The following is a 9,740-nucleotide window of genomic DNA, read 5'->3' as shown; positions in this document are numbered from 1 at the left end:
TTGGTCTGAAATCCTCCCCCACATATGCTTGCCTTGAACTTTTCCTGCCACAATGTTAACTGTTCACTGATTATCCCATTAATGCTAAATGACCTTTGTTCAGTAGAACACATTCTCTAAACCTGAAAACAATATTTTTCTGAAAGGCTTCATCTCCCAAGCTGTATTTAGTCTCTCTCTTTGAGCACGTGAGAAATGCAGTCTTTTACTTTCCCATTGAGCAGAAAGGGTAAATTAAGAGTGTGCTGTATCAACGCAAGGAGACAGCTCTCCAATAGACAGCCGACATTGATATGTTGCCAGGGAGACTCTTCCTGGTCCAAGCAAATAAAAGGAGGAGGAGACAGCAAAGGGGAAAAAAACGGCTTACAAATAGATCCCCCCTTCTCTCCCTCTCTCTTTCACTCTCTCCGCAGCCAGTGAGAAAATTGAGAATTTGTTAAAAGGTCGCAGTGGATCAAAGTCATGTTGCAGCAGGCTACCTGCCAAGCTACTGGAGTGCTAACACTTGGCAGACCAGAAAGAGAAAGAATGTGCCATCTGCACCCGGATCAGTGAACATTAGGGAGCAGGCCTAAAAATGGAGCTGGCCTAAGGATAAAGCACTTCTACCAATCATTGTCATATTACAACCCCTCCTCACCAGCCCCCACCCCGCCAAAATGCCCCCCTGACTAACCTCCCTCCAGCATACTGCCAAACAATCCTTGATAACCTGCCTAGTCGCCATGAAAATAAAGATGCATAGGGTCAAGACAGATCTTACATGTTAGCTGGACATTTCTGGTGTTATGTTGGGCGCATTACTCCTCTCTTGAGCCCTGCAGAGCATTGTGGAAACGTAAAAAGACTAATAGGAGATGTTTAAAATTTTGCAACGCACTCGCCCTGCTCCAGACCTATAGTATTTCATCCTACATTTCATAAAGTTGATTGGTGGTGAACATAAATTATGGCAATAACTCACTGTGATGAAGCCTAAAGAATGCAGTTAGAATGGCCAAAAAATGCAAAATATCAGGACAAAAATGCACCATATTGCCTCATATTTATACTATATGATATAGTAAAGCAATATCACACGAGTTACGAGCGCAATATCACACAAGTGATGTTTTTGTCTCGAATAGCATGAGTGCAAATGTGATATTGATTTTATACATGAGTTCAGTAAATAAGAAATTAATATTATATGTTTTATTTTAGACGCAATATTGACTGCTTTTGCTCAAACTTGCCAATGAAAACATCACCTATGAAGCCAGAGCAACACACAGCGGTGCATCATTTTTAAAAGGAATCCATGTTTTGAGCAAGTCAATCGAGTGAACCAATGATTCAATGGCCCATTCATAAAGAGAGCCATTTAATTCATTCCAGAAGGAATCAGCTGTTTGAACGAATCTAATGAATGACTTAAAGGGTTAGTTCACCCAAAAATGAAAATTCTCTCATTAATTACTTACCCTAATGTTGTTCGACACCCGTACGACCTCCGTTCATCTTCAGAACACAAATGAAGATATTTTTGTTGAAATCCGACGGCTCAGAAAGGCTTTCATTGACACCAATGTCATTTCCTCTCTCAAGACCCATAAAGGCACTAAAGACAGCGTTACAAAGCCCATCTCACTACAGTGACTCTACAATAACTTTATGAAGAGATGAGAATTCATAACAGTTTGAAACTTTGTTGAAAAGTGGTTATTTATTTTTTGTGCGCACAAAATCTATTCTCGTCGCTTCATAAAGTTATTGTAGAGCCGCTGTAGTGAGATGGGCTTTGTAACGCCGTCTTTAGTGCCTTTATGGGTCTTGAGAGAGGAAATGACATTGGTGTCAATGAAAGCCTTTCTGAGACATCGGATTTCAACAAAAATATCTTTATTTGTGTTCCGAAGATGAACGGAGGTCTTACAGGTGTCGAACGTCATTAGGGTAAGTAATTATTGACAGAATTTTCTTTTTTTCTGTGAACTAACCCTTTAACAGGCCCTATTTTAACAATCTAAGCACACGATCTAAAGCCCACAGTGCAAGTTTAACTAGTTTAACAACAGAAAAATAGTCGGCGCACTGTGCTCATGGTGTGCACTTAAAACATTTTTTGGGGGGTAATTTCTCAACCAAATTTGACATGCGATTAATTTGTGATTAACACATCATGTAATTAATTAGATTAAAAAATGTTCTATTCATCTAAGAATCCTGAAAATAAATGTATCATGGTTGTAGAGATGGTCTCTACAACCATCTTAGCATATTAGGAATTTCTAAAGGATCGTGTGACACTGAAGACTGGTAAGAAGTAATGATGCTGACAATTTGCCATCACAGAAAAATCTTACCGACCACCAATCTAATAACAATAAAAAATGTATATTATATATTATACAACTCAACTGTAACAGGTGACATTTTTTAAAAGAATGACCTTATAGAACTCTTCTATCCGCCTCTCCTTCCTCCTATGTTTCTTAATGCGGTTCCTATCTAACATTCCCAGTTCTGTTTGAGATCCTAGAGACTGGTTTTACTGTAGTCTCTATTCTCTATTTCGGACTCTAATCCTTTACCCTGTTATTCAAACATGAATCAATGTGTTTCTTTACTATTAAAAGAGTGCTCCACTTTTCTGTGAGCTACGGCTCAGGGCCTTTTTCCCGGCTTTCCACTTCCTGTTAAACACCACAAAGTTCTGATGAGGTTAAGCCTGGAGTCAGGTGGAATTGCGTCTATCTGCGAGCTGAAGACTGCAGAGCAGTGTTGGAACTGAAGTCCGGCGTACAGGAGAGCTCACGCTGGTCGGTACAGATTAGCGGTAAGAGAGATACAAAGAGGCCTGCAACGGCGAGATACAGGAGAAGAGAGAGCAAGCTGGTTTTTTTTTCTCATCCTCTACCTATAATGGAGTTGCGGCTGCAGAGAGAGACACGACAGATCTCTCATGTGAAAGAGCTGCAATGCTCAGACAGTCGGTGACAGGACTGATGCAGTATGGGACATCTGGTAAATGTTACTCTAGAAGACCTGTATCACTTTAAATATTACTCATACTTAAGGTTATTGATTTGAATAAACCTCTGACCTCAATACATGAACTGCTTCTTACAGGATGATAAAAAAGCAAAAGACTTGAAGGAAAGGCCTATAAAATAAAGGTTCTTAATTGGCATCTATGATTCTACACAGAACTTTTTAACTTTCATAGACTCTTTCCATTGCACAAAAGGTTATTTTTGGTGGAAAAGGGAATTGTAACTGTTCACTGAAATATTCTTTGAGGAACCTAAAATGGCTCTTCTATGGCAAAGGTCTTCAACCTTGCTCCAGGAGACCCATTGCCCTGCAAAGTGTATATCTAACCGGCTCCAGCTTGTGATTTGCAAGTGATCCTAGAGAGCTTGATTAGCTGGCTCAGTGTTTGATTAGGGTTGGACAAAAGCCGCTTTAAGGCGAACCTGCAATGTTAGCAGAACAAAAAAAAAGCATTACACCTGCTAACACTGAATTACACAAGGAAGGAAACCAGAGGATGTCAACGGAGGAGAGGTTTCACTATACTAAATAAACTAAATAAACTTATTTAAATGAACTGTATGTAAGAAATGTATTTCAATTCATTATAAAATGGCCCTAATACACTAAGAAATCAAATACTTATATGTGTTTTGGCCTAAAGCTCCGCCCTCCACCTATCTACAAATCACAAAGTCAGTAGTGTTTGGGCATCCGGGTTGCCAGATCTGCTCTAGTTATCACAACTGCAGCTACAAACGTTCCTGCTGGATCCTGCAGCCAATCTGGCAACCTCGAGTCGGGGGGAGGAGATGTCTGTTGAAACCTGCAATTGCAGTTATTTGTGGAATTATCATCTTTAATCTGGGTTGTGCATTGGCACGGCTCTGCAGCGTGGATCATTATCAAATGTTTTGAGGAGTATGTGTGGCTGTCAGTCACCACACTGGTGTGGATACTGAATTTGGTTGTAATTGTATTTATGACCAAAATAAAAATGTTCAACGGAAAATGTCGTCTGAACAAGTAGCATGTTAGCCACTTTTATTCTGACCAACTGAGGATACCACATATCACATCAAACTGTGCAAATTATTATAATTGTTATACTTTGTTCTCAAATTGTTAATGTTACCAACATTAGCATTGTGTGACTAGGTGTACAATATTTAGTGTGTATTAGCCAGGGATATCACAAGTACCGGTACTTCGGTACCAAGTCAGTACTGAAATTTAAAAAATGTGATGATACCAGCATTTCTGTAGCACCGGTAGTACCGACTCTGCGTTCAGTCGCTTCCGTGTATAAGCACAGGGCACTAGCCTGACGTGGTCATACTCAATTCTAGTCAGAATAGGAGTCTGAAACTGCTCCATTGGGCTGTGATTATGGGGCGTGTTTCAACTGAACTAGGAAAGACATCAATTGGATAGACCTACAACCAATCAGAGCAACGGAGCGACGCATTGTCAAATGTCAACAGAGCTCAACTGCACTGTGTTGCCCATGGTGTTGCCAAGTCCGCGTTTTTTTTCCCACGGGTTGTTTTCTATGTATCGACCCATGAGTGCGAATTTTAGCAGACAACCTTGCCAAAATAACACACATTTTACTCCCCAAACGCCATTTTTATCCCCCGGAGAACCCCACCGAGAAGCTATTGTTTAGGGCTGGCGGGTTTTGTTGTAAAAACTTGGCAACGCGCGCTGATATTAGGCTGTAATACACAATCTTTGCCGGTGTTGTAAAAAAAAAAAAAAAAATTTAATGATACACAGAGTACTTACCCAACATGATCATCATTTTTGAGAGAAATTGTGATGGTGAATGCATATACAAACAAGCTCTCCGTTTAGGATTTGAAAAAATATAATCCAAGCCCCTTTGATGATGTGCATAATTACATTACAGTTTATCATCTGTCCGTCATCGTCTAAAGCCCGCCCTGATGATTTCATTGGTCCTAGCAGTTTCTGTTCGGACATAATTACTCCTCTATGGATGAAGTCCAGACCGAACAGCCCGAGCTAAGTTTGGCTGGCATCCAGGCTAACAGGGCACTAGACTGTAGCTGATTATATACTAGTGTATGTGAATATTAAACTGTTTATCATTACTGTTTATCATCTGTCCGTCATCGTCTAAAGCCCGCCCTGATGATTTCATTGGTCCTAGCAGTTTCTGTTCTGGCATAATGACTCCTCTATGGATCGCGTCCAGACTGAACTACCCAAGCTCAAATGTTGTGGCCGGGGCTGAGTTCGGCTGGCATCCAGGCTAGTGTGTCACTATAGGAGGACACAAACGCATGAACCATCACTTCATGAGAATTTACCATTTAATTTGAGAAAACTGCCATATCATGAACACAGACACTGAAAGGTCTTCACAGCAACGCGTCAAAAATAAAAGTTTGGTGTAACATGAAGAAATTGACAGAATATATTAGGCTACTGTTGTACAGTAGATTTAGCTTAGTCTATAGTAAGGATATAGTTACGATATAGTTACGCTTTTCAATACGCTGGCTGGTTATGTACTTGCCAAATTTATTTAAGATCATTTTAAATCAAAAAAGTTACAGACTGCAGCTTTAATGAGTCAACAGCCCATTGGCTAATCTTTAATATGTTAGCTCTTAAACATTAATTTTGGACGGATCTTTTTTTATGGTTTACACGGACAAAAAAGCTGTTTTATGAGAGAAGTCACAGACAATTGTGCCACCATTGATTTCGTTCACAGCACTTCCCCTTCATTTGTATGGTGTCTGCAAACATTGACTGTCGCACAACTCTGAATGAAATTCAGTGACATCAAGGCTGTAATGTGATTGGTTATCAAGAGGCACACAGGATCCAAGATACCCGTTATACTCTCTCCATTGGTAGAGCGGCCGCCCCTCGTATCTCCCAATAATAAGACCATGTCATGGTGAAGCTAAACTCTGCAGAACAGTGGGTCCCCAGGAGCAGGGCTGAAGACCATTGTTTTATGAAATCACTGCAAAAACACTCGTTTAGAACCTTTATTTTTTTAACCATAAGGTGCTTCTCACGGGGATGTCAAAAATGACCAATTTTGTTTTTAAATTTCAATTAAATGTTTAACAATGATGTGCAAATATTCAGGATTGATGCTCATTATATTTACAACGATTTGTCTTTATTTTCAAAAGGCATAATTTCAAGCAAAGTCTAAACTTATTGATTAAAGTAAATGTTTTTCTCTCTCTCTGAAGTCCAAGTCTTGTGTGAAACATCATCTTTGCCATCTCTATTTAAAAAAAGTGTGATTTTCCGAAGGTTTTGATCCGACATCAAGCTTTCTAATTTACAGATGGACCAGTCTAGCACTTGTTTCATGCAGCGGCACTTAGGATAATAGACACTGATGATCAGAGGATTTTAATAAAGCAGAAGAAATGGAGAGGATTTGCGGTAAATTGGTTCTGGAACAATCTAACACTATAGCAGGCGATGACATCGGCCTGTGAGGTTCAGGACATACCTTCAGAGAGCAATTAGATCGAGTTAAGGAGGGGTTCTTCACTAAAGTTCTGGGTGATGGTTCAGTTGCTTGGATAAAATCTGTCTCGTGGAGAATAAGTGGATGAAACTTTTAGAGCATCCACAACTGACAACGAATTTGTGGAATTAATCGTAAAGCAACTTAAATCAGATGGTTACTCTTGTGGACTCCTGTCACCGGAAGATTTCCATCAGGTGAGTTAAAGCACTGGGGAATTTTGTTCTTAACTTAAACAGATCAATTATTTCACTGCATTTCCTCGATTTTCTGTCTCTATAGAGTGCTGCACTGAAGTTATGGGTCACGAACGGGGAAAAAAAACTAACTTATCATTATATCTGCCATAACATAACAGCTCAGTATTGACAAATCCGATTTTTCCTCCATTTGAGTGGGCAGTCGTGTTAAGATTCTGTCATTTGATTTAGTAACAAGCAAGAGGTCGCTGTCAATCTGAAGCTCTTCAACAAACTCTATCTGGAAATCTTATCCGCAGCCCAGCCTGGCCGATCAATGGCCTCCAAACCAATGAGAGCGGCCGAACCTGCTGCACTCCCACTCTTATCTGTGGAGTCGAGCATCATCTCTATCAGCCATGGCTTCATTTACCTGAATAGCAAGAGATGGACTACAAGATGGACAAGGGGAGCAGACAAAATAAACACATCTGGATGAGAAGGAAATCCCAGAATGCATCGTGATGATCATGGTGTGTAAAAATATGAAATATATTTTTAGTTCATGATAATAAAGAAGATTTATATTATTTGAAAATGTTTTTATTTTAAATAAATGCAGTTCTTTTGAACCTTTTATTCATCAAATATATCAGGCAGCAGAACTGTTTCCAACACTCATAATAAATCAGAATATCAGAATGATTTCTAAAGGATCACGTGACACTGAAGACTGGAGTAACCATCCTGGAAATTCAGCTTTGCATCACAGAAATAAATGATCATTTAAAGTATAATAAATTGAAAACCAAATATTTAAAATTGTAATAATATATCACAATATTTAAAAAAATCTGTATTTTTGATTAAATAAATGCAAGCTTGATGAGCAGAAGAAACTTCTTTCAAAAACATTACAGTAATGTGTGCAATCTTTTGGCCTGTGCTGTAAGATGATTAGATTTAGAAATTGTCTGAATTTTCATTGCAAAAATAAAAAATAAAATACTTTTTTTATTGATTGAAAGCTAAACAATTCATCCAGAAAATGTGAAAAATATACCTGAATGATTTAAAAATATGTGGAAAAAAATATTTTCGGTAAAACATACCAAGGTAAATTTGGTATTATTAGGCATATCAAAGTCCAGCAAATATAATGTTATAAAGCATCATGACTTTACCATCAGTACCATAGTACCCACTCTGAACTTTATGATGGTTTATACTTACATTTTGTTATCATGCTGTGCATTTGGTACACATTTAAAAAAAAAACTAAACCCTTACAAGGAACCCCAGAAATGCTATTCATTAGCCAGTACTGTGAGCTAATAAAAAAGCTCATAGTTCTTGTGTTAAATAACATGCACCTCATTAGCAACTACATTAAATCATCATTCAACAGTCTATCCTTTGTACTCCATTCATTTCTATGGCCAAAGCATCTCACTGTTATTCACTGCTGTGTTTGAAAGAGCTGATACACAACATTAGCATGCAGGCCAAGCAGGTCAATTTGTTAGCATGACAGAGATGTAATGATGAAATGCAATTCTTTAAAAGTCTGACTATTTGGATTCATCATTTTTAGCGCCGGGTATAAAGGGCTGAGAGCGGCCAAGTGGAGACTCGGGGGCAGTAATTGGATGATGCTGCAAGCGCATGCAGACGCTGCAGTGATACAGTTCAATAGGAAACCTGTTATAATTACTTGTATGTACCAGAGCCGCCATTGATGTAAATACAAGGCTGAGAGACAGAAGGATAAATTGGCCCCTGGTGTAAATAAAGCAGGATTCTGCAGATTCCTCATCTGAGAGATGCGGTATAATGATCTGGGGACAGTGTGATAAAAGATGCTGGGATGCTAAAAGATACATTTCAGTTCATCTTTTAATGTGCTGATATTTACCTCATTCGTTTAGCCAGGTGTGGACTAATGACTAGATTATGCCGCTAGATCACAAAAAGTTCCGATTTAAAGCTAGTTCACTCATTTCATTTAATCATTAACTCATTTATAAATTCACCCTAATGGCGTTCCAAACCGTTTTCGTTTTTCTTTCTTTGGAACACTTTATTTCGAAGGTCCATTCACTACATAGAGTATTAGTAGACTGTCAGCTTAATATCTACTAACACTTTATTTTTATGCTTCCCCAACAGAATTTTCATTTTTGGGTGAACTATCCCTTTAAGGACCTTTTTGAAAAACATGTAAATGCAATCATCATTGTTTCTTCAAATCTAGCTGCAGTCAATTAGCCTGGATGCCAGCTGAACTTAGCCCCGCCCACAACATTTTTAGGTCAGGCAGTTCGGTCTGGCCTTGCTCCATAGAGGAGTAATTATCCCCGAACAGAAACTGTTCGGACCAATGAAATCATCAGGGCGGGCTTTAGACGATGACGGACAGATGATCAACAGAAACGTAATCATGCACATCATCAAAGGCGCTTGGATTATATTTGTTGGAATCCTAAACGGAGAGCTTGTTTATATATGCATTCACCATCACAATTTCTCTCAGAAATGATGATCATGTTGGGTAAGTACTCTGTGTATCATTAAATTATATTATTTTTTTACAACACCGGCAAAGATCGTGTATTCCAGCCTGATTTCAGTGCTCGTGCAGACAGGGTTGCCAACAAGTTTTTACAACAAAACCCGCCAACTACTAGCCTAAATAATAGCTTCTCGGGGCGTTTGGGGGTAAAATGTGTGTTATTTTGGCAAGGTTGCCTGCTAAAATTCGCACTCATGGGTCTATATATCACATAATAGTCGCTTCAACCCGCGAACATAGAAAACAACCGGCGGGGAAAAAACGCGGACTTGGCAACACAGTGCAGTTGAGCTCTGTTGACATTTGACAATGCGTCGCTCCGTTGCTCTGATTGGTTGTAGGTCTATCCAATTGAGGTCTTTCCTAGTTCAGTTGAAACACGCCCCATAATCACAGCCCAATGGAGCAGTAGCAGACTCATATTCTGACTAGAATTGAGTAT

The sequence above is a fragment of the Pseudorasbora parva genome, chromosome 24, assembly GCF_024679245.1.
Source record: "Pseudorasbora parva isolate DD20220531a chromosome 24, ASM2467924v1, whole genome shotgun sequence".
Lineage (NCBI taxonomy): Eukaryota > Metazoa > Chordata > Actinopteri > Cypriniformes > Gobionidae > Pseudorasbora > Pseudorasbora parva.
This window is presented reverse-complemented; position numbering follows the sequence as displayed.